A 25,530-nucleotide genomic window follows, 5' to 3' on the forward strand; every position below is an offset into this window, starting at 1 on the left:
GCAGGGGTTTTTGAACTGCTGGGGAACAGAGTTCACACTCACATAGCAGTTTTGCATTTGTGCACAAAAATGTGCACCAAACACCTGAGTTTTAAAAGACAGTTGTGCTGTTTTTGACCTTTTAAGAATTCATAGAAAGGAAATGCTCAAAAACAGTCACAATTTACTTGCTAAATTGTAGGTCTGTTGGATCACCCAAGGTCATAGATCCAAGGAGATTGTAAAGGAGATCACAAAAAACTAAAAAATGATTAAAACAACTTAATTCAAGATAACCACATTTTCAAAAAGGTCAGATAAAAATATAGAGACCACACAGACACCACTAAATTTACATGACAAAATAAAAAAATACACACACAAACACATGTAATCCCACACTTCCATATAAAGCCAAAATATTTCAAAAAGGGCCCAAGAAATATTGCATTCAAAAAATACTTACAAATTGCACCTATCAAGAATGAAAAACTGGATTACAAAATATTTATGCAAAACAAACATTTCAAGGTGGTACTAAAGACATTATTGCAATAAAACAATATGGCTACAAACACAATAACATAGCATTAATATTGACTTATCAATTGCAAGATGGACATTGAAACATTCAAAGTTTACAAAAAAAAGCAGTTATTATGCTAAATGAAAAGCAAAGTATGAAATGTAGCAACATAGATTAGGATAGCACACCAAACAACCCCCTTCCCCTCTATATAATTATATATAAATACAGTATAACAATATTAAAAGTCAAATATTGTGTTAATGTCTGCTGACATATGAACCCCCCTAAGTAAAATGCTATATATAATACAATGCCATTATCAAAATGAATATTTTTATTTCAGGTTTTGTTTACAAAGTAGTATAAGACATAGTAAAACAGACTAGACCTCCTAGATCCAATGCAGTGTAAAATGTTTCTGAGAAGTCCATCACTAAGGAGATCACCTATGCAAAACAAAATAAAATGCAAAATAAATGCAAAATAAAATTCACTTTTTTTTAATTATTTATGTAAGTTAATCTACCAGTCTACCCCGAGGCTGCATTTAAAAACTTTTGTGCCACAATTACTTCAGTTCTAGTATGGAGTTACCTGAAATCTTAGAGCAATCTGTTTAAAGCAGAGAATGGCAGGCTCTGAATGTCTGCCTTTATTTGAATATAGGATGCTAGAAGAAAGAGAAAAAAAATTAAATAGGGTCATGTAGTAGAAGTGGAAATATGAGGCAGATAGAAAGAACTGATGTAAGATTGTGTTGTGTTGGAGAAACGAAAGGAAATTCATTAAAACTTTTTAATGGAATAGGTCAAGAGGGACGTAGTGTAAAGGAGAGAAGAAAGGAGATATGGAGAAAGAAGGGAAATTTAATGACGAGACTGGATTATGGAAAAAGGGGTAAGATGAAGCAACAAAAGAAGTCGATGAAGAGACAGTCGATCACATGAATAAATAAAGACTTTTGAACAGGAGACAGCAAGAAGGCGATACCTTAAAAAAAATGGTTAATTGAGAGAAGGAAAAGAAGCAACTCGTCTAGATTTTTAAAGAGGTGAGAAAGAAGACAAATTAGGGTGAAGATAAAGCAATGGTTTCTAAAATTGAAATGCATAGCTCAATGACTGCTTGTACCACATTGATTAACGTTTGAATAGGCCACTATTGTATTGTATAACATAATGTATTGGGCTAGGGGCATTTGATCTTCCAGCCCTCCAGTCTCAACTACATTTTTTAAAAATCCTTGCCTGAACCTTTACTTTGCTATAACTATGCAGTAGTACTGTCTTGTACCATGCAAGGCATTGATCGGTGCAGAAAGTATGTAGGTAAAGTAATACCCTTTTATTTGTAAAACGCTTGAGGAAGGTGTCTAAGGGGACCTGAAAGCTTGCATTTTTAATACCTTATAGAAAATAAAAGTATTAATAGATACAATCTTTCTCCCTTTTACCTTCTATAAAACAAAGTCCACTGGACAATCATCAGCTCATTAAGCAATATGAATGCCAGCTTGAAACTTATGAATCCTCATCCTATTCAGATTTTTTTGTATTCTGAGCACCTTTGCTCTTCAGCCTCCTGTCCCCTACATAACAGAATATGGCAGAAGTATATCTAGAGGGCCTCATCTGCCATGATCTCTCTTCCACCATATTCTGTTATGGCGGAGGTACATCGATGATGTACTCATTCTATGGCACGGTTCAGAGGCCTTGCTGCTAAAATTCTTTGACAGGATTAGCCTAACTAATTTCAATCTTAAATTTAAATATTATTCTTTACATTTACATAATAATTCATCTAATCGTTTCCTGATATAGAGATTTACATTAATTAAGACCTAACGTTATCCTCAAAGTTGTTTCGTAAACCTACAGCAGGAAACACAATTTTGTCAGCACTAAGCGAACACTCTGATTCCTTAAAAAAGGAGTATCCCTTTTTCTCAATACTTCTCAATAGGAGAAACTGCTTTAGTCACGTAAAATTGACTGAGGAATATTTGCAGCCAGTTTTGGCCTATTCTCACCTCAAATCCATCTATCAGGAAACATTTAAAAAAGGTATGCACAACCAACATTTAGAAAATTACCCTCCCCAAAAGATAAGGAGGAGGAAGAATAGAGGCTGAGAGAGCTACTTTCACTTGCAGATCGTGCAACCAATGCCCTTGGATACGTAGAAGTGGGGACAGCATACAGATCCCCATAGATGATGTTACTCCTAATCTTAGACAAAAAGTGGACTGCAGAACAAAGGGAATAATATATTTGGCATTTTGCAGTTTTATGTGGGCAAGACAAAAAGGGAATTAAAAAAAAATGTACGAACATTTATATGCCATCAAAAATGGTAAAATAGTCACCACACTGAGTCCACATATGAGAACATGCCACAGCTTCAATACTGTGAGGTGAGATTCTTGGCGCTAGAAAAAGTAATAAAGGACCCAAGTGTAACGAACAGGGGTCAGGCTCGGAGTCCAGTGGCTGAAACAGCAAGCAGACACAGGCGAAAGCAGTCCAGGATCTATGCACAACCAGGGGTAGCAGATAAGGAGAAAACAAAAAAAATGTAGTCAAAGCACAAGCCGAGGTCGGTAGCCAATGGTGTCAGTTGGAGACGGAGTGCGACAAGAGTAGTCGTTTAAACAGCAGCCAAGGGTCGGTACACAGGTAGCAGTTTGGAGAGCGCAATGTAACAGTAGCAGGAAGAGCAAGATATTGGCAGAGCTCAAAATTCTGGCAACAGGAAGTTTCAGAGACATGGCTTAAATAGGAAGTTCATGGGAGGGGCCTGGAGTTCAAGGTTCAGCAAGATACTAAGTATCAAGGTACCTTTGTCCAAGGAATCCAACAGAGTGCAAAAGGCAAACCCTCAAGTGGCACAGTAGACAGAGCTGCAGCCAGACACTGAAGCATCCCTGGGTTCGGATCCTGACAGTACCCCCCTCTTTCCAGGACGGCCTCAGGACCTGGTTTGTGAGGAAACCTGTGGTGGAATTCTCTTGTCAGCCTGGGGGCGTGCACTTTTTCTTCAGGTTCCCAAGAATTTTCCTCTGGATCATATCTTTTCCATTAAACTAAATATTGTAGTTTGTTCCTGTAAACTCTGGAATCAAGGATACTCTCAACAACAAATTCTTCTTCACCCTGAACATCAACCGGTGGAGAGAGTGGCAGAACTCTTCCAGGGAAGGGATTTTCATAAAATGGTTTGAGAAGAGATAAACTGAAGACAGGGTAAATCTTCATACTGCTTGGGAGTTTTAGGCGGAATGTTACTGGATTAATCTGAGCTGTATTTTAAAAAGGCCCCACAAACTTTTGTCCCAGCTTGGATGATGGAACATGTGTCTTTAAATGGAGGGTAGACAGTCAGACTTTGTCACCTATTAGGAAGGTAGGAGCTGCTCTGTGGTGTCTATCAGCAGTCGTCTTGTACCTTTTCTGAGCTTCTTTCAAAATCTCATTTAATTTCTCCTGAGCATCACGTAAGGAGTTTTGGAGTTGGGATAAGTAAGTTAGGGATAAAAACCGAATGTTGACCTGTGTTCAAAAACAAAAGGCTCTGAGAAGTGGAACTGTGTTTGGAGTTGTTAAATGCAAATTCTGCTGTTGGGAGATAGTCCACCTAATCATCTTGGAAATAACTGACAAAACACAGCAGGTACTGTTCCAGAGTTTGATTGGTCCTCTCGGTCTGACCGTGAGAATGAAAGGTGGAAGACAAATTAATAGTGATGCCTAGAGCTGAGCGTAAGCTTTTCCAAAATTCTGAGATAATTTGCCCCCTGCTGTCAGACACTACATTATCAGGTATTCAATGTAATCTGAATATCTGAATATCCGATAATTTCTCGAACCATCCGTTTAGTAGTCTGATCAGCTGTGGGTAGTCCTCTTCCTGGGATGAAATGGGCCATCTTAGTGAGATGATCCACAACCACCAATATAGCGGTCATGTCATTAAAAAGAGGTAGGTCCACTATAAAATCTATAGAAATAGGGAGTGCGCATGCGCCACCGTCTGTGATGCACGTCTTCTAGGCGGCTCGGCTCTCCCCGGATCCTTTCTCGGCCCGTGACGTAGCTCCCACCGGCAGCCACGCTACTCATATGCAGAGAGGGTTACCAGAGTCGTCCCTGCGTTCATCCAGGATGGTGGGAAAGTCGGGCGCAAAGGCAAAAGACCGCAATTCGCGGTCTCAACCTCTCCGGCCGGCCTCCAAAATGGCGGCCACCCAGGCAGCACACGTAGCGGGGGGACCCGCAACACAGGAAAGGGAGAGAGCGTCTCCCCAGCAGGTATGAGCGGGGATCAGGTGGACAGAGGCTGGGAGCAGATTCCATCACACTCCCTTATCTTCCAGCATTCCAGCCAGTTTAACCCACTCGCAGGGGTCCTTTTTACAGACGCCCCTGCATGTACCACACAGCCCTATGGATGCTCCAGGGGAGGATTTACCTTTCCCCAGTTCTACAGCTTCATTACAAGCAGAGGGCTCTAGATTTAGGGTGCTCATGCATGACCCCAGTACTGATTCTCCCCCCCCCCCCCCCCGGCCTTCCAAATGCTGAGAATAGATTATATCTTAATCTGGCCGGCCTCTTACAAACAGAGCTAGCCAAAGTTACGGCGACAATCACCTCTAAGCTGCGTCAGGACTTGCAAAGTCTGGGCACTAGAATTGATGTATTTGAGAAAAAAGTGAATAAGACGATGTCTCGAGTTACCCAGAATTCCAAGGAGATTTCGGTGCTACATACCCAGATTGCTGCCCTACAGGTTAAGCTTCATGATATGGAAAACAGGTCGCGCAGGAATAATTTCAGGATCAGGGGTCTTCCTGAATCAAAGATGTTACAGAGTCAGTGAGGCGATTTTTACAGAAGCTCCTACCTGACCTGCCAGTCACAGCTGCTGCTTGATAGGGCGCACAGGGCTCTGGTGGCACCTAGACAGGACGGTCCACCCAGGGATGTGATCGTTAAACCTCACTACTTTACCACAAAGGAAGCTCTTCTAAAAGTTACCAGGGCTTTGGATCATGTTGAGATGGAAGGGCACCCAGTACAGATTTTTTCTGACATTACACCATTTACTATCCAACGTAGGAGGGCGCTTAAACCCCTATTGCAAGTCCTGATTGATAACAAGATTAAATATAGATGGGTTTTCCCCTTGAAATTGATTTTCCAACTGCAGTGGAAAAGCTTTTCTTTTTCTTGTTTTGCTGAGGGGAAACAACTCCTCAAAGAATTGGACCTAATCCAGAGGGAGGAAGTTCACTCTGCGTCAGACAGAGAAGCATCCGCCTCCTTGTATCCACTTTGGAATAAGGGCAAATCATCTGGAAAGCACTTACAGAAGATACCCTGAACAGTTTTTGCACTAGGCTTTGCACTTAATAATTGGGTTTTTATCGTACTGAGGCCCCAGTTTTGCTTTGGTCTCAGTGTTTTTCCTTTTTGTTTCCCTCTCCTGTAGTTCTAAAAAGTATTGGATATTGTATTTTGGTACTGATTGTTAAGTGACTGCCGAGCCATTATCAAGCATGTGGTTCCCTTGGGTTTATATGTAAATGTTCTGCTATGCTCTGTGCGTTGGGAACCTTGTGCCTTTGAACTTGAATTATGTGGGGCGTGGGATCCGGGGGGTCACACATGCCCTCGACCAACAGGGAATCTAGTTCAGGTCTTATTTATGTGACTGGGCCCGACCGGAATCTCCCTGACGAGATGGAGCTTGTTGGAGCTCCTGGGTGCGGCTGCCCCCCGAGGTCCGGGACTGTGTGTTTCCTGGGGACCGGGGAGGCACCCAATCCTCTTTGGTTTACAACATTGCACTTTAGTGCGCTTGTTTTTTGTTCGTTTTCTTTGTTTTTCATGTTACCCGTTAATTCCCAAACTTTTATCCTTACCCCCAGAGGAAGTTTACTGATGACTTTTCTACTGTTGCATGCCCATGTTGACTGATCCACCCGCGGGGCCTGTGACCCCTACTAGGCTAACGTTGCTCTCCCATAATGTCCAGGGTCTTAACTCTCCGGTCAAGAGGTCTAAAGCGCTTCACTACTATAATTCCTTAAAGGTTGACATCCTAGCTTTTCAGGAAACCCATTTTTCCAACAATTAAGTACCGAGGTATTTCCACAAAAATTATCCTATTTACTACAATGCCAATTCAGATAAGAAGAAATGCGGGGTTCTCTTGAGAGCTTGAACGTTGCTCCACAGGAGGTCTTTAGGGACCTGGGGGGCAGGTTTCTGGTAGTGATTGGGTATGTTGGATTACAGCTCATTACGGTTGTATCTTACTATGCGCCCAATGCAGGTCAATTAGCGTTTTTTCGAGCATTTCTGGGTGAGATCTGGCCCAAAGTGAAGTGTTCCCTTCTTCTATTAGGCGATTCTAACCTTGCCCTGGATCATACTTTAGACAAATCCAAATTGAGCAGATATAGGGGCGTCCCGAAAAAGAGTTATGGCCTCTCCCTCTTGCTGCGAAAATATGATCTGATTGATAGTTGGCGGGAACTGAATCCGTCGGCCAGGGACTATACTTACTTTTCAGCAGCCCATGACCAGTATTTTCATATTGATCATGGGTTCGTCCAGTCTCATATGCTCCCCAATTTAATTGGGGCCCGGATTCTGTCAACACCTTGGTCGGATCATGACCCACTGGCATTGTATCTGAAGGGTTTTGACCAACCTTCAACTGGGTTTCGCTGGAGATTTAACGAAAGCTTGGTTTCAGATACACTGGTAAAAGGGGAGATAGAGTCACTGTTAAGTAGTTATTTTCAGATTAATGTTGCGAGCGACACGTCCCCAGTTATTAATTGGGAAGCCCATAAGGCTTATATTCGAGGGGAGCTGATCAAACTGGGGGCATCACATAAGCAGGCTCTCAACAAACTGATTAATACTGGCCTTAAAGAGTACCACCAGTTACAGTTACAACATAAGACTGACCCCCAGTCTGTGCTGAAGTCCCGGTTAGAGGCCAAACGCACCAAACTTAATTTACTTCCCACCACTAGGGCAGAAAATTCGATTCGCTGGTCAGCCCACAAATTTTACCTGTGGAGTGACAAACCAGGCAGCCTATTGGTTAATAAACTTAACCCCAGACCCAAGTCACGCGCGCTCCCCAAAATTAAGGTTAAAGATGGCAGGCTATCACAAAACCCAGAAAAAATTTTGGCAGCTTTTGAAAATTTCTATGGTCGTTTTTACAGTTCTAAAGACTCAATTTCCAAAGCAGGCATTGACGGGTTCCTTAACAAACTTGATCTGCCTCAACTGCGGCCTAAACACAAGGCAATCCTGGAACGACCATTCACAATTGAGGATTTGAACGGGGTCATTAAATTTCCTAAATTGGGAAGTTTACCTGGCCCGGATGGTTTCTCTAATTTGTACTACAAAACGTTCAGCCCTGTCTTGGCGCCACATTTGATAGCATACTTTAATTACTTGCGAGAAGGGAATTCTCTTATGGGGGATGCCAATAGAGCATTTATTAGCGTGATCCCTAAGCCAGGCAAGGATGCTTCTGAAGTGGCCAATTATAGGCCCATCTCATTATTTAACTGTGACCTCAAAATTCTGACGAAGATCCTGTCAATCCGCCTGGGGTCCTTTTTGGGAGTGTATATTCATCCGGACCAGGTGGGCTTTATGCAACACAGACAGGCCCCGGATCAAACGAGAAGGGCAATAGATCTCATTTCAGTGGTTAACTCTAACTGGGATGGGTGCCGTCCACGTCAGGCTATGCTGCTTTCCCTCGATCTTCAAAAGGCTTTTGACAGTATCTCTTGGAGATATGTTTTTCAGGTTCTTGCTAGGATGGACTTTGGGGCCCACTTCACTAACCTTTTGCTGGCTTTGTATGATTCCCCAGAAGCGAAGATATCGCTAGGGGGATTTTCTTCTACAGCAATCCCGATTAAAAGGGGGACCAGACAGGGATGCCCGCTATCGCCACTTTTGTTTGCACTAGCAATAGAGCCCTTAGCGATCGCTTTACGGATGAATCCTAACATTAAAGGGATTAGCTGTAATCAGGTGGAACATAAATGTGCCCTCTTTGCTGATAATATATTGATGTTTATCACCTCCCCCATCACTACTTTGCCCAACCTTTTGAAACTCTTGGATGACTTTTCTTTTTGCTCAGGCTTGAGGGTAAACAAATCTAAATCTCAGGCCCTTAATATAAATATTCTTTCAGGGATGCTAGAAGGGCTAAGGGGGATATTTAACTTCAGCTGGCACAGGGATTCTATCCAGTACTTGGGCATTCAGCTGACTCCTACTTACCATGGTCTCTATAAAGCTAACTATATGTCTTTTTTTTAAAAACTTTATGCGGATATTCGGAGATGGTCCCTCGCCCCTCCATCGTGGTTGGGGCGGATAGCTGCCATCAAAATGAATTTATTCCCTCGACTACTTTATCTGTTTCGTACCCTCCCAATTCAGGTACCGGTAAAGGAGCTTGAACTCCTCCAGGATGGAGTAATGAGGTTCATTTGGGCAGGGATGAAAGACCAGAATTCAAAAAAGCACTCTTTTTGCCCCTAAGCAAATGGGGGGCCTGGGGGTTCCACATCTGAAATTCTACTATGTGGCTGCACAGGTAGCACAAGTCTCCTTGAGCACCTTGCAAGGAGCTCGACCTCAATGGGTTGACATTGAGAATCAGGACGGTTTTTTGGGTTCCATAGAATCTCTCATGTGGCGGAAAAAACGTATGCGAGGAGCTGTGAAATGTCCGGCTCTGTCCCATTCCATTCAGGTATGGGATAAATTTGGCAATCATCCGACATTAACCTCATAAACCCCTAACTCCACTCTGGCATAATCCGGATTTTCCGCCGGGCCAGCCAACTTTAGTTGGTGGATTTCCAAGGGTTTTAGGAGGGTGAAAGATTTGTTAGATATTTGTGGGGTGTTTACATGGGACCATTTGGCCAGTACATTTGAAATTCCTTCAACGGAACACTTCCGCTATAGACAACTGACCTCAAATATCAACTGGATAATTAAGAGGCCCCGAGACCCATGCGATCTTCGGCATTCGAAAGCACGTGCTCTTCCATAGCTTCCACTAAAGGGCAAATTTCTGTGATTTACGCAGCCTTAGTTTACATACTGGTAAACTGCAGTATATGCGAGATTGGTAATCTGAACTGGGCACCACCTGGGATTTGGAATAATGGTGGGATATGGTTTACTCCCTTTCCAAGGTCTCTTTGAACTCTGCTGTGGTGGAAGCCAATTACAAGGTAGCACTTCGATGGTATCTCACTCCGGCTAGACTAGCGAAAATGTTCCCCTCAACCTCTCCCTTATGTTTTCGAGGCTGTGATTCTAGGGGCTCTATGCTGCATATCTGGTGGTCATGTCCGATTGCCAGGGTGTATTGGGACAAGGTATTTATTCTGATCTCAAAAATTTTACAGCAAACGATTTGTAGTACTGTGGAGGCTGCTCTGTTTAGTAAGCTTGAGGTGTCCCTTTCTCGACCCACAATGAAACTGATCAGATTGATATTATTGGCGGGCAGAATTTTACTGGCCAAAGCGTGGAAGTCGCCCTCGATATCTTTGGATCCCATATTCACAAAATTGAATTGGATTATGGTCAATGATAGACTAACTCATACCCTAACGAACTCCTTGGACAAATTTGACGATATATGGGAACCCTGGACGAGGTTTAATAATACATAAATTTTGGCTTATGATGCTTTACTCTTGGGTATAGTGCATTAATGATGGGTGCCTTTTCTACTTCCTCTACCTTTCCTTTCCCCCTTCCTTGTGGTTTTTATTGTCTATGTTTGTTGTTAAAATTTATTGTATATCTGGGACACATGATCGGCTCACTCACTGCTCACTGTTCAAACTCGGTTTATTAATATCTTGCTTTCTGCTATTGTTTTCTTTGAGTTGTTATGGTATACCTACCTGTCTCTACTGTGTTCTACAGCTCCTGTATACCGGGATGTGGCGAATATTAGGGTTTGAGCATTGTTTGCAGTGAAATATGTTTTAAATGTTTGCACATACACATTGTGTTCTGTCTCATATTATAATTTAGTTGTTTGCTATTACAAGTTTTTTGTTTTGTACACCTTAAAACTTAATAAACATATTGAAATACAAAATCCATAAAAATAGACTCCCAAGGTCGAGATGGAATTGGGAGTGGGTAAAGTAACCCTATAGGAGAAGATCGGGAAGTCTTGCTTCGGGCACAGGTCAGGCAAGAGGCAACATAGTTCTTAACATCCCTTTTATAACAAGGCCACCAAAAGAAATGTGATAAAAGTTCTCCACTCTTTGTGGCCTCAAAATGTCCTGCAAACTTCATGAACCAGCCTGAGAACTTCCACTCTAGCAGATTCAGGAACATATACACGATTGGATTGAGTCAGTTCTGAAAGTGAATATCTGATGGTGGATGGCAGAGGAGTGAATCATCACTGTAACCATCTTAAATAAGCACTTGGAGCTCTTTGGTTGTACTGGCCCCTAGGAAGTTCTTTTGAGATAAAATAGTATGTTCTGGGTTGCTTTCTTGAAGGGGATCGGCCAAGTTTCGAGATGAGGCATCAGCCTTGCCATTCCTTGATCTAGGTCTGTACGAGATAACAAAGTTGAACCTGGTAAAAAACAAGCCCATCGTGCTTGTCGGGCTGACAACCTTTTGGCAGGACAGAGGAATTCCAGATTCTTGTGATCAGTAAGAACAGTCACAGGATGATTGGCCCCTTCAAGGAGGTGTCTCCATTCAGAAAAGGCTTCTTTGATGGCAAGCAGTTCTTTATTTCCAATATCATAATTCTTTTCCGCTGAAGACATTAGACGAGAACAAAAGGGGCAAGGGTGAAGCTGCATCCTATATCCTGTCCGTTGGGAAAGAATAGCTCCCACGGCATAATCTGAGGCATCTACTTCCACAACAAAAGGTAGTTTGGGGTCTGGATGTACCAGGATGGGTGCAGTAGTAAACAGAGTCTTTATTTGGTGAATACAGCGTGTGCCTCCGGTGACCATAAAAAGGTTTACCTTTCCTTGTAAACTGAGTAATTGGTGCAATTACTTTGGGGAAATCCCTTATAAATTTTCTGTAAAAGTTTGCAAATCCAACAAATCTTTGAATTTCTTTGACATTTGTTGGTGCCAGCCATTCCACTGTTGCTTTGATCTTAGTAGGGTCCATACTCAGCCCTTCTGGAGAAATGATGTAACCCAAGAATTGGATCTGGATCTGTTCAAACTCACTAACTTCTCTAATTTGATGTAAAGCTGATTGTTTCTCAGTCATTCAAGGACAATACAAACAGGTTTACGGTGCTCTTCCAGATCATCTGAAAAGATGAGGATGTCATCCAAGTAGGCAACGACAAACACATCCGATCCGGAAGACATCATTTATAAAATGTTGGAAGGTAGTAGGAGCATTGCACAGGCCAAAGGGCATGACTAAGGATTCGTAGTGTCCATTTCGGGTTCGGAAAGCAGTCTTCCAATTATCTCCTTCACAAATCCTGATGAAGTTGTAGGCTTCTCTTAAGGCTAATTTGGTAAATATTTTAACTGAACGAAGTCTTTCAAGTAGTTCAGGGATTAAGGGTAGAGGATACCGGTTCTTAACTGTATTCTTATTTAATTCCCTGTAGTCAATACATGAACGCAGTGTAGAGTCTTTCTTTTCAACAAAGAACAAGGCTGCCCCTGCTGAAGAGGTCGACGGCCTGATAAAACCTTTCTCTAAATTCTCATCCAGGTACTCCTTAAGGACCTTTAAATCTGGCTCGGACAGAGAATAAATGCGACCGAAAGGTTTTTCAGCCCCAGGTAGCAACTCTATGGGCCAGTCATAAGGGCGATGTCGAGGCAATTGGTCATCATTTTTCTTGTCACAGACATCCTGAAATTGACAATATTGTGAAGGCAGCTTGTTATATTGCAGAGGATGTGCTACTTTAACTTGGGTTTCCTGGTTAAAGGAAGAACCCTGTAGGCAATGTTCTTCCTTTAACCAGGATGCAAAAGTTCAGATGCAAAAGTTATTGTCCGTGCTCCCCAGTTGATAGAGAGATTATGGGCAGCAAACCAAGGAATGCCTAAAATGATTGGAAACTTAGGTGATGCTATTAGTTGAAAGCTGATGATTTCACAATTGGTGCTACTTTGTTTCTCATTTCAATATTGTGGGTTTGAGCGAACTCAGTGTCCAAAAATTTTCCCCCCGCTCCAGAGTCTAACATAGCGGAGCAAGTAATGTCACAACCTTCAAAGAAGAGTTGAATAGGGATGATAAAGTGCGAGGATTGAGAACGAATTGTACTTCCATCTTGACTTAACGGTGTGACAGACTGAGCAAAAGTATTTATGTGTTCAGACTCTTTAAGATCAGTGTCAGCAATGGTTCTCTTTAATTTGTTTGGGCAGTTACCTGCATAATGTTCAGGATTCCCGCAGTAAAGACATAAGTTCTCAGAACGACTTCTCTCTTTCTCCTGAGTGGAAATGGATTTCCTTATTGTATCAGTCTGCATTGGTTTAGGAGTGTCAGGATCGGAAAAAACTTTAGGGCGCCTCTGTGCAGGTAGACTAAAGGAAAAACGCCCTCCACCATTATTTCCAAGCCACCCAAGTCTCTCCTTTCTGCCTTCAGTAAATCTCTAATCAATCCAGATACATAACTGGATGAAGGCCTCAAGATCATTAGGGGTCTCCACTCTGGCAAGCTCATCTTTAACCAGTTCAGAGAGCCCATGGCGAAACTGACTTTTTTGTGCTGCTGGGTTCCATGTGGTATCGGCGATCCAACGTCGAAACTTATCTGTATATTCCGCAACAGAGCGTTTTCCCTGCCGCAGTCTGTGCAGCTTAGCTTCAGCTGTAGCACAGCGGTAAGGATCATCAAACACTTGGTTCATAGCAGTTATAAACTCACCAAGATCATTTAAAAGGTCACTGTCCTGTTCCACATAAGGGGAGGCCCAAGCTAGGGCTTCCTCGGTCAGGAGGTTAATAATAAACAAGACTTTTTTTCGCTCAGAGGTAAACGCAGAAGATTGTATCTGGAAATAAGTACGACATTGGTTGAGGAAACCTCTGTATTGTCTGCGTTCACCGTTGAATTTGAGAGGTAGAGGCATATGTGCGTTGGAGTCTGTGGCGAGACTCGGGAACGCAATTCCTGTAGTTGCCTGTGCAAACCATTGATCTCTTCTTGTTAACTTCTTATAACATTTTGTAGTTCAGAAAGCTTTTTTGGTAAGTAACACCAAACTTTTGCAACTTTCCAATTTGCTGCCTGAAGGGGGCCACAGCAGCAGCTTCATGTTTTAAGCCAGATTATTCTGTAACGATCAGGGGTCAGGCTCAGAGTCCAGTGGCTGAAACAGCAAGCAGACACAGGCGAAAGCAGTCCAAGATCTATGCACAACCAGGGGTAGCAGATAAGGAGAAAATACAAACGTAGTCAAAGCACAGTCTGAGGTTGGTAGCCAATGGTGTAAGTTGGAGACGGAGTGCGAGGAAGAGTAGTTGTTTAAACAGCAGCCAAGGGTCGGTACACAGGTAGCAGTTTGGGAAGCGCAATGTAGCAGTAGCAGGAAGAGCAAGATATTGGCAGAGCACAATAATCTGGCAACAGGAAGTTTCAGAGACATGGCTTAAATAGGAAATTCATGTGAGGGGCCTGGAGTTCAAGGTTCAGCAAGATACTAAGTATCAAGGTATCTTTGTCCAAGGAATTCAACAGAGTGCAAAAGGCAAACCCTCAAGTGGCGCAGTAGACAGAGCTGCAGCCAGACACCGAAGCATCCCTGGGTTCGGATCCTGACACCAACATATGTATACTGCAAATGGAGACCAAATGGATCTACCTACTAAATGCAGGTCTAAACGAGGTTATAAGTTTTCAACCTTTCCTCCCTTTCCTCTAGAGAATAAGCCTGCCAAAAAAGACCAGCCAGAAACATTGCCTGAAAAAAAAGAAAAGGTGTTCCTTCTTTTTCCTTTTTTTTAATTTTTTTTCTCTGTCATGTGTATATAATAGTATATAAAAAAAATTAAATATTTGATTAAAATGAAACTAAAATTGACATATTTTGATGTTACAATGAATATTCATGGATAAAATGACAAAGCCTTTATTACCAATGATTACATTGAAATGAAACATTGCAGCAACACATGAGGGTTACAGTAATGAAGATTAAAAAAAGTCACATCAATGTGCATACCATACAAGCAAACCCACAAACCAGTCCAGTTAAAATCGTAAAAATGTATGTATTTACATACATTTAAACATATTTACATACATACACAAGTGAAATCACTGTATGTTCCTTGATACATGTATTACAACATCTTTGCCAACAATAATTTTTTCGAATTATTGATTTCTGTAAAGCCGAACTAAAAAACTGAAATTTGAATCGGATCCAAAATGCTTTGGAGCATTTTTTTAGGTTAACATTCATACTAATGTGTGATGAGATAACATATTATAAAGTGCTAATTATTATATATACAGCTTTATAAGAATTAGTTTACAGTGTTGCAACCAAACAAAAAAAAACTATTAAAACAACAACTGCAGCAAATCAAACTATAAATGAACCAATTTTCTGAATTAGCAAATGTAACAAAAAACTTTAGCACTTACCAAAAAAGATCAAGCACTAAAGAATCAAATTGACCTGTAATGTAACAGGGACCAGGTGTGCCCTAATTGATTGCTATGACATCACCATTGACTGAGGGTAACAAACCCACCTCAATCATGCAGCTGAAAATAATTTACCCTAATTGGCAAATTCCCGACCATTCTTACCTATATATAATTGTGTGATACTTTTCATTCCTCAACCATGATATGTGATATAATTTATTACTATATTTTTTTTTCAATTTTGATAGCATACATTTTATTTGACTTATAAGGCCATTCATGATTAAATATGAAAGTACGCACTATTGTATTAGAAGACGTCTTTGTTTCCTGTTTTCTGCCTTACTGTGTTCCTTTGAGACTTAAAAAAGAATGCAATTGTACCATTTTTTCTTCAGTGTGTTGCAATATCCTCAATATCCCCTGAGGAAGCCCAATATAGGGGTGAAACGCGTCGGGAAGGGAGATACATGAACACATTAAGCTAAACTATATTCAGACTTATGAAAATCAAATGTGTACTTTGCTATATGTGTAAATATATATACTTTTAATCTCTTGTACATATTTTAAATCAAATCATTTTTGGAATTAAATAAAGTTGAATCAAAACTGTATACACTTTGAAAGTATTCTTTAAGTGCCACTGAAAAGCATTCTGTCCTGTTCCTATCCCCTATCTAAAAGATTTATACATTTAGGCTGGGCACGAAACAGCTCTACCTGTCTTTTTCCTTGGTTTCTTTATTAGACTGTCCCTTGTGAGTACCCCCCTCTTTTTCTCAGTATATTCCCAGTAGGCCAACTTATGCGGCACGTTCATGGTGTACCTATACCCTGAGGGAGGTTTATCTCCTTTGGAAATAAACAATTCAAACCAAGGGCAATGAGAGCCCTAGTGGCTGTAAGGAAATGACGGAACACCCCCTTTTTAGTCGATTTAATCGAACCAGATCCCATTCCTAGTATCCAATATACACAGGATTGCCAGCATTGATTTCTTGTATAATCAAAGTGTCAAGCAATGAGATGACGTGGGATGATTTGGAACTTGAGGTAAATATTGATTAAAAACTGGTCAATCTCCTGTGTAGCAATGACTCAAAAGTAAAGGAAGACACAAAAGACTGCAATTGCCCTGAGACGGTATAGTGAGGGATGCCAAAGGAGAGACTTCTATCTTGTAGTATGCATCTTAGTTGGTGGACATCGGAGACATACCAAGCTAAAAACTGAGATGTGCCCATTGCATGGGGGAAAGCCCGGTTATCGAACACAGGGGTCATAGGGCCAGGGCGTGTAGATAGTTTGCCCAGTCGGATATGACCATCCCATATGTGTAGTAGATCTGAGGGACCGGGAAAACACCGGGAGTGGTGAGTTGTAGGAGGGAGCGGTCCACCCAGGGTATGGACCTAAAATCAATTGGGCATAGTAAATTCTCCAAAATAACCCATTCATTGTGTTCCTACTGTAAAACCAGTCTACCAGTCGCACCAATACAGAAGCGCGGTAGTACGACGTAATATCTGGGGCTCCCATTCCACCATTGTTCTTTGGTTTCGTTAGTGTACGGAATGCTATGCGAGAATGTTTTGCTTTCCAGATGAAGACCTGAAATAACCTCTGTATCTTACGGAGAAATGTGGCAGAAAGGAGGATTGGATTTGAAACACGTAGAGCAGTCTAGGTAGGATTTCCATTTTTAAAAAATTTGGCTTGGGCAAACTATGACAGGCGAAGAGAATTGGAGCTTACTAAACAGAGGGGCATAATTAAAAGCAAACAATTTATGGGAATCAGAGATAATGAGTATACCCAGATATTTAATAGCAATGATGCAAATCCTAAAGTATGTGTTAGACCTGATAGACAAAATATGGGCTGCACTCAGACACATTAGACATAAGAATTTTTAGATTTGGAGTAGTTTTCTTTAAAATTACTATATAGACTGAATCTTTCAAATTCCTGCAGAACAGAGGGGATTGTCGTGTGGGGGAATGTAATATATAGTAGCAAATCATCTGCATTTAGTGAAATTTTGAACTGAGTCTTACCTATCGTAACGCCACAGATGTCGGGGTTCTGGCGTAAAGCTACTGCTCGATGCTCCTTGACCAGTGGGTATAGAAGGGGTGATAAAGGGCATTCTTGTCTAGTACCATTCAAAATATGGAATAAGTCTGACAATGAACCTCTCACTCATACTCTAGCATACATAGTTACATAGTAGGTTAGGTTGAAAAAAGATATAAGTCCATCAAGTTCAACCACTAGGGAAACTAGGGAAATAAACATATCCCAGATATAAAACCCTATAAGACATAGCTGGTCCAGAGGAAGGCAAAACTACCCTAGTACAATTTGCTTCAACAGGGGAAAAAATTCCTTCCTAATTCCTATAGGCAATCAAATGTTTCCTGGATCAACAGTCTCAACAGTCTGGTATGTTTACTTTAAATCCTTAATACCCAGCTATATTCTGTGCTTCTAGAAAAGCATCCAGCTTTTTCTTAAAGCAATCTGTAGTAGTTGCTGAAACTACTTCCTGAGGGAGCCGATTCTGCATTTTCACAGACCTTACAGTGAAGAATTCCTTCCTTATCTGGAACTTAAACTTCTTTTCCTCCAGAGGCAAAGAGTGCCCCCTTGTTCTTTGTAATGATCTCAAAGTGAATGGTTGGAAAGAGGGTTCTCTATATGGACCATTTATATATTTATACAGGGTGATCATATCCTCCTTAAACGTCTCTTCTCAAGGGAGAATAGATTCAGTTCAGCTAATCTCTCCTCAGAGTTGAGCTCCTCCATTTGTTTTATTAGTTTAGTTGCCCTTCTCTGCACTCTCTCCAATTCCACAATGTCCTTTTTGTGAACTGGTGCCCAAAACTGGACTGCAGAATCCAGGTGTGGTCTGACCAATACTTTGTACAGGGGCAGGATTATGTCTCCATCTCTGCAAACTATTCCTCTTTTAATACAAGAATGTACAAGAACCCCCAGATCCTTTTCCATTTCTGACTCCCCCAAATGTATTCCCCCTGGACAGTATGAAGCATGCATGTTGTTAGGCCCCAAGTGCATAACTTTACATTCATCTAAATTAAATGTCATTTGCCACTTGACTGCCCAATCAAAGAATACATCCAGGTCTGCTTGTAGATGATAGATTATTATCAGTAAGAGCTCCTTATGCTGGGTTTACATCGCTTTTTATATGCCAGCAACAGAGGTGGGACTAATAGGACCATCCAATGATGGGGCTGTGACCACATGGATTATGGACACTTCCAAAATGCCCTGGTTCTAGCCATTATTAATATTTTCATAAGTACAAGTTTTATGAACTGCCAACCACCAGAGTATTTATTACCACAAAATACGATGTTCATAGAGACCAAACTAGTTATGCCTGGGACTTATAGTTCCCCAGAGCCGACTAAATATGGCTTTTAAATATGGCACAGGCTTTCCTGTGACCTAGGAAACCAGTTCTTGGTCTCAAAATGCTCACCATAATGACCCAGCTACAAACCTGTCACTATTACTTTATACAGAATGGTATATTGTAAATATAAAGATTAGGAATAATCTTTTCAGAATACATATCAGAGACGCTCTGTCTGGCCTTATCTGAGGATTTTATCTGACCTGGGACACAAGACTCCAACTTTTACTAAACTGGAGACACACTGTCTACAGACAATGAATTAACAGCAAGCTATTACAACTTAAGACCCTTTGTTATTTTAAAGGGGAGAATAAATTCAATTAGCACAAAGACCTTACACAGGAAGACCCTTTGTTAATTTTGAAGGGGAGATCTGGACTTTTTTTATATTTTCCACCATATCACACTAAATATTTTCCACAATATCACACCTTCCCCCAATAGGAGAGAGCATGGGAGGGATCCCTCGATCCTTCCCAGTGCAACTGTCCTTCACTGGCTCGGCCCGGCGAGACAGACCATCCGCGTTAGCATGCCTGCTGCCCTTTTTGTGTTGGATCGTGAAGTCATACTGATGAAGAATCAGGCTCCAACAAAGCAACTTCCTATTGTCTCCGGCAGTACGGTTCAGCCAACTCAGTAGGTTGTGATCATTGATGACTGTGAAGCTTCGGCCATATAAGTATTGCTGCAGCTTCTGTAGGGCCCACACAATTGCAAGGCATTCTTTTTTAATGGTGGCATGTGCCACCTCCCTAGGAAGCAATTTCCTACTAAGGTACAAAATTGGATGCTCATCTCCCACTTGATCCACCTGGCTTAGTACTGCACCTAAGCCATAAGAGGATGCATCCGTTTGTACTAAAAACTGGCAAGTAAAATCTGGAGCTTGAAGAACACGAGAACTCGCAAGTGCTTTCTTCAAACTTTGAAAAGCTTCCTCACACTCCGGTGTCCATTCCACAGTTCTGGGCTTTTTCTTCTGGGTTAGATCAGTCAGGGGGTTGGCCAGGGTGCTATAATGGGGTACAAACTTCCGGCAGTTCCCAAAAATGACATAACCTGTTTCTTAGTTTTGAGAGTAGGCCAGGTCATTATGACCTCAACTTTTCCTGTCTCTGGTCTCAGGGTGCCACCTCCTACCCGATGTCCCAGGTATTGGACTTCAGTCATGGCAATCTGACATTTGCTGGGTTTCAATGTCAGATTGGCAGATGGGATCTTGTCCAGCACCTGTGACAGATGATAAAGGTGTTCTTCCCAAGTGTTACTGAACACTGCTATATCATCTAGATAGGCAACTGCAAATTCACCCAGCCCTTCCAATAGGTCATTTACAACCCTCTGAAAGGTGGCTGGTGCATTTTTCATCCCAAAAGGCATACCCAAAAACTCAAATAACCCAAAGGGGGTGATGAAAGCAGGTTTTTCCCTGGCTTCCGGTGATAGGGGAATTTGCTAGTACCCTTGGCTCAGATCTACTATTATCATAAAGTGGGCACCTGCCAGCTTATCCAACAACTCATCAATTCCAGGCATTGCGTAGGCATCAGATGAGGTGATTGCATTAAGTTTTCTATAGTCTACACAGAACCTCGTGGTTCGATCCTTTGGAGACCAAAACTACCGGGGATGCCCATGCACTGTGGGACTTTTGAATGACCCCTAATTGCAGCATTCCCTCAATTTATTTCCGTATGTCAGAGAGTACCTCCTGTGAGACACGGTAGGCAGTCTGTCCTAGTTTAAATATCCCCCCACTATTCCCCTAAATCCTTCCCTTAGCACAGCAGACCCCCTTTCATTTACTGTAGGTCCAAACCATCCCTGGCATACAAGTTGTACCCCAATGAAAAGTCATCCTAGTGCTCTATGAACCCAAACCCTTCCCTTTCGCACCAGGACTTAAGCAATGTGTTTAGCTGCCTAAGCTCCCTCTGCCTTTCCTGTGTTTGCGCATGGCACAGGCAATATTCAAGAGAACATAACCTTGGAGGTCCTTTACTTCAATTTGAAACCTAGTTCTTTAAACTGATTTTTAAGGATCCTCCATCTATCCTGTCATTGGTTCCAACATGGACAGCTGGGTCATGCCCAACCCCTTCGAGTAATTTGAACACTCGGTCCACCACATGCTGAACCCTGGCACCAGTGAGACAGCAAACTATGCGGTTGAAGGGATCCAGGTGACAAACTATTCTATCAGTCCTCCTGATCATAGAATCCCCTATGACAACCAATTGTCTTTTCCTTCCTTCATTTCCCTCCCCACCCCTACTAGATGGGCTGTTCTCCCGGCTGTTAGGGGAAGCATTACCATCTAGAGTTGCCACGACTGGGTCTGCCACCTGCACATCTTCACGTAACTTTGCAAATATGTTAGGGTACTCAAACACGGGGCTGGGCTTCCTTTTCTGGGTGCCCCTACCACTCCCTCCAACTATAGTAACCCAACTCCCTACATGTTTATCCTGATTAACCTCTCCACCCTCCACATCTAAGCAGGAGTCTCCTCTAAAGGTGATCGACTGATTTCAGTGTTGCAATGCGCTTCTTCAGCTCTCCAATGTGAGATACCAGAGGGGTGACTTGCTCACATCTGTCACAGCGGTATTCACTTTGGAGCTGTGCATACATATGGCAGACTGTACACTGAACAAAACCTTCCACCTTGTTACTACTCATTTTCCCAGTTACAATGTTTGTTTACCAGGAGTTATAAAAGTTTACTTACAGTTTGTGGTTACTATAAGGATTTAACTTGTTTTGTTTTTAAACTGCTGTGTTTTCTAACTCCACTTGATTCCAAGCCGCTTGTTTCACCAGCCAAGAGTGAGCAAGCTCAGGGTGAGTCTGCCAAGAACTTAAATCATCTGTGAAGCCTTGACCACTCCTCCTTAGAGGTTAGCAAGGAAAAAAGGAAAAAAAGCTATTTAAAACAAAACTGACAGTCAAGCAGACACGACCCAACAGTCAAACAGACACAACTCTCAAATGCACAATATCAGAATATAGCACAAAAACAATTGACAGGCAGGGTTTTGTAGCAAGAAATTATTTTGTATTAAATACAATTTTCACATATATAGTTCAAACAATATTTGTTTGCATTGACAATGTTATTTGGTACTGCCTCATTCCTTGAAGAACCATACCCTTTTGACTAGACAAAGATCACCTGCTTAGTGGTTTATTCATTTTACATTATAACGTGTGACGTTGAGCAAAATGATGTGTGCATTGGCAATTATGGTATGTCATGTCCTCTAGTAAAACATATGCAAATAATGTAATGTAAAGATCCAAAAAAAATATTATTATTAGTGCCAACATATACTGTATATTATATACTATGCAAACATATATACTTATATACTATGCAAATAATATCTCAAGAGATATACAGTTATATCCAACTTACAATGTATAAAGGTTTCTTTTTTGTATGCCTAGTTGTAGGTAGTATTACATTTTAAGCCATTAAGGTTAATTTTGTAGAGACTAACTGGGTGGTATTGGCCAATAATCACAGTAATTGGTGACAATATTTATCTATAGTTAATAAACAATACAGCAGAGATTATTATAAATAGAGAACCTACATATTCCTTAGTTTGAAGGTTTTTGAAGTGTAGGGGGGAGTGTTGTTCCAAACTCTTGTGGGTGCAAAGAATCCCTCCAATATGGAGGGAAAAGTTTCAAAGTTGCCTCACAGTGGGAGGACCTGTAATAAGTGGGTATAATCAGCAGTGTCCACAGTTAGGTCCATAAATTTTTGGACAGAGGCAAGTTTTTTTTCTAATTTTGGTTCTGTACATTACCACAATTAATTTTAAATGAAACAACTCAGATGCAGTTGAACTGCAGATATTCAGCTTTATTTCGGTGGGTTGAACAAAAAGATTGCATGAAAATGCTGTTGCTGTTGGTTGTGGGCCTTTCTGTCTGAAGTTTAGTCTTCAACAAGTGAAATACATGCTCAATTGGGTTCAGATTAGGTGACTGACGTGGCCATTCAAGATTATTCCACTTCTTTGCTTTAATAAACTCCTGGGTTGCTTTGGCTGTATGTTTTGGGTCATTGTCCATCTGTATTATGAAACGCCTCTCAATCAATTTGACTGCATTTAGCTGGATTTGAGCAGACAGTATGACTCTGAACATCTCAGAGTTCATTCGGCTGCTTCTGTCCTGTGTCACATCATCGATAAACACTAGTGTCCCAGTACCACTTATTGATTTTGGAATATTTATCTGCATAAATATGGATTTTTAATCCCCTATCAATGCATATAGATATTCAATAAAATAAAAGGTTCATGCACAAATTATACCTGGTCACTCAAACAGTTTAATCAAGAAAACTAGATGAAACAAAGTACACAGCAATATTGTCTGATATACAGATATAGGAACTTCAATCAATGATATATACAGCACATGGAAATAATGTTGTTAGTAGTAAACCCCTGTAATAATCTAATAACTGCTTAGTACAATACAGCAAAACAATATACCAATAATAACATAGACTTATAATAGACAATATAGGAATGCATTCAAGAATGTCTTATAGCTGCCTGTAAAGATGTCAATGGGTACCCCAGGAGCCTGATTCCCTAAGAACTCTCTCTTGGTATTATGCCAGCTACCCTTTTATATACTTAAGTCCCATTAGGTAACATTGGGGACTCTTGGATTGGTTAGTGGGTGTGTTCTGTATGATGACCATCAGTTGACACGCACCCACTAGATTGGGATTGGTTAATGTAAATTGATGGACCTTCCAACTAAATTTGATATGTGAATCTCCAGCTGGAATCTAAGTTAACGGGTCAACAAGAGGTCCAGCTGGGTCATCACCCCAACCCATCTGTTCAATTATGCATCCATCTTCTGCTGACTCAGGCTTGATGGATTTATTGCCCCTTGAATGCCCTACTGGTGATCTGTTTTATCATCTGTTTGTTTATTGTTCTTTGGCAAACCAAACCCTGTATTGGTATTTTGTTATTCCTGTGAAGTCCTGGAATTAGAGACCCCCTAGGAGGGCCAGAGACCAGTACAAAGATAAAACAGGTTTAATGTTTAAAAATCACATTCCTAGCCCTGCATTCCTGTATTGTTTCGTGCTACTTACTATACAGTCTAACTATTGGGATATCTCCTACAGTGTACATATAACTATCGAAATCTAGGGTATTATATACATATATCCCCGCACACATACCTATACATATATATATATATATATATATATATATGTATATTTACACACACACACATCTATATACATATCTATTTACATATCCATAAACAATCTTTGGGTGCAACACACTGGCAGCCATTAACACCCAAGCCATCACACTGCCTTGGCCATGTTTTACAGATGATGTGGTATGCTTTGGATCATGAGCTGTTTCACGCCTTCTCCAGAATTTTTTCTTGCCATCATTATGGTAAAGGTTGATCTTGGTTTCATCTGTCCAAAGAATGTTTTTCCAGAACTGTGCTGGCTTTTTTAGATGTTTTTGAGCAAAGTCCAATCTAGGCTTTCAATTCTTGAGACTTATGAGTGGCTTGCACCTTGCAGTGCACCCTCTGTATTTACCTTCACACAGTCTTCTCTTTATGGTAGACTTGGATATCGATATGCCTACTTCCTGGAAAGTGTTGTTGACTTGGTTGGCTGTTGTGAAGGGGTTTCTCTTCGCCATGGAAATGATTCTGCGATCATCCATTACTGTTGTCTTCCATGGACCTCCAGTTCTTTTGGCGTTGCTGAGTTCACCAGTGCTTTGTTTCTGATGTACCAAACTGTGGATTTTGCCACTCCTAATAGTGTAGCAATTTCTCAGATAGGTTTTTTCTGTTTTTGCAGCTTAAGTATGGCTTGTTTTACCTGCATGGAGAGCACCTTTGACTGCATGTTGTCTGTCCTCAGCAAAATCTTTGATAATTGATAATGACATAATGAAGGAATTGCCCACATCAGCCCATGAAATAGTCTTTGAGTCAATTGTCCAATTACTTTTGAGCCCCTGAAATGAAGTGATTGTGTAAAAAAAAGGCTTTAGTTCATAACATTTTTATGCAATCTTTTTGTTCAACCCACTGAAATAAAGCTGAAAGTCTGCAGTTCATCTGCATCTGAGTTGTTTCATTTAAAATTAATTGTGGTAATGTACTGAACCAAAATTTGAAAAAAGTTGCCTCTGTCCAAATATTTATGGACCTAACTGTATATAAAAGTATATCAAAAGTAAGAAACATTTATAAGGTTATTCTATGTATTAGATAATAAATAATATGTATCTTACCCTTTTTAAATTTTCTTGTGTACAAAGATATTGGGGACCGCAGCCGCGGTCTTCACATGTAGGATGAAAAAAATCCAAATGACGGGAGATTCCGGAAGCCACCTCTTTAGGGGCTGCAAAGAACGGCGTTGTTAGGTTGTTAGGACGTGCTAGGAAGGCGTGTACCCTGGCCAGGGGATTCCCTGCAGTGTCCGCCCCCCGGGTGACGTATGGGAGGAGGAAATCCTGTGCAGAAACAACTCGGCTCATTGCCAAAGCACCATGCATCAATAATCGGCAAAGCGCATTCATCTAGTTGAATGGACGCGTACGGGGACGTGGCATGGTGGGGTGACATTGTCACACCCACTGGCTCAGAGCACATTGGTCACAAACATGCTTCTGTCCCTGCAAGTTGGTAAGTCTGCAGGGGGTTCCCAAATGTGGCATTAATCATAAACAAAGAAAAAGAAACATTTTTTGGTGTGCAAATGAACACTTATGTTACCCATAATGGTTCCTAATAGAACAAATGGGAGTACCATATAA

General features: G+C 41.2%; 1 protein-coding gene and 1 long non-coding RNA gene across 3 annotated transcripts in view; one reads left to right on the forward strand and one right to left on the reverse strand.

The window, feature by feature from the left end:
* The window catches only part of FMN2 (formin 2), a 134,264-nt gene that overhangs the window by 91,245 nt on the left and 17,489 nt on the right, over positions 1-25,530 (forward strand). The gene's annotated exons all lie outside the window — the stretch shown is intronic.
* On the reverse strand, positions 293-25,398 carry LOC140329051 (uncharacterized). The gene is made up of 4 exons (XR_011920401.1): positions 25,003-25,398; positions 21,417-21,578; positions 1,103-1,178; positions 293-954 (listed from the first exon to the last, which is right to left on the reverse strand). It is a non-coding gene; the product is annotated as an uncharacterized lncRNA (long non-coding RNA).

This window comes from Pyxicephalus adspersus, chromosome 4 (assembly GCF_032062135.1).
Source record: "Pyxicephalus adspersus chromosome 4, UCB_Pads_2.0, whole genome shotgun sequence".
Classification (NCBI taxonomy): Eukaryota; Metazoa; Chordata; class Amphibia; order Anura; family Pyxicephalidae; genus Pyxicephalus; species Pyxicephalus adspersus.